Source organism: Thalassophryne amazonica, chromosome 4 (genome assembly GCF_902500255.1).
Source record: "Thalassophryne amazonica chromosome 4, fThaAma1.1, whole genome shotgun sequence".
Classification (NCBI taxonomy): Eukaryota; Metazoa; Chordata; class Actinopteri; order Batrachoidiformes; family Batrachoididae; genus Thalassophryne; species Thalassophryne amazonica.
The window spans coordinates 98,909,765-98,911,133 of NC_047106.1; positions in this window are offsets into that span (position 1 = coordinate 98,909,765).

Here is a 1,369-nt window from a genome sequence, read left to right on the forward strand (position 1 = left end):
ATAAATTAGCTTCACACAGGCGTCTTCTAACTGTCACAGCACTTATAGGTAACTCCAGACTGTCTTTGATCATCCTGGAGCTGATCAATGGGTGAGCCTTTGCCATTCTGGTTATTCTTCTATCCATTTTGATGGTTGTTTTCCATTTTCTTCCACGCGTCTCTGGTTTTTTGTCCATTTGAAAGCATTGGAGATCATTGTAGATGAACAGCCTATAATTTTTTGCACCTGCGCATGTTTTCCCCTCTCCAATCAACTTTTTAATCAAACTACGCTGTTCTTCTGAGCAATGTCTTGAACGTCCCATTTTCCTCAGGCTTTCAAAGAGAAAAGCATGTTCAACAGGTGCTGGCTTCATCCTTAAATAGGGGACACCTGATTCACACCTGTTTGTTCCACAAAATTGACGAACTCACTGACTGAATACCTTGCTTCGCATGTAATAAGAAATATACGCAAAACCTGGATTAATCTTTTTAGTCACATAGCACGACTATTATTCTGAACACTACTGTATTTTATTTAATTTTTGCAAATTCCAGAAACAGGACTTCCTGTTTTTGACTTATTGTGCTGACACTAGCTGGACTGGACTAACCCACTCAGCTGCACATATTTGTTATATGAGCCCAATGTTGTTAACAGTGCAGAGAATATGAAAATATGCCAGAAGTATAATATTTCTGTCCTGTACATGCAGGCACAGGCCATATATTAACAATTTCTCCTAAAAACAAAACGTTCCATTAGATGAACGTGCTCAAATAAAACGTGGTAAAAATAATCTATTTTGAGACTACTCATTCATTCATCTACTTAAGGAATCTAACATCTAATTATTGTGGGGTCAGCTGCTGTCTCTTGGCTACACGCGAAAAATGCTGTATTTCATCAGATATTCCACACAATCTGATTCAAGCTTCTTATCCGCTCTTAAAATGCAGTGAAGCAAGAGCAGCTTGCCTTTTTAGGGCATTTGGATATGGAGAAAGTGAAGCAGGAGTACTATTGTGATAACACCGTTTTTCACAAGGTCCGACATTGCTTTACTTCCCTCCCTGCAGACATGTACGTTCTGTTTGTTCAGAATTGCAGTATTTGTTCCAGCAGAAGGCCTCCGTTCTGTCACACAGTTCACCTCAGCACGGGCTACAAAGTGCAGCGATTATTCACACCTCCTGCTCCAACGTAGCACCTCACTCCATCGGAAGTTTCTGACTTAATCGCTTATTTTTGTGAGAGTGGCAAAAATGTTTAGGAGGCTCAGGAGGTCATAGCAGGAACACAAGCAGACAGTTTGTTTGGATAAGAGGAAAGAGAATATGCTGTGGGAGACAGCCAGATCAGCGGCTTCTTCCTGTCCTTCCTC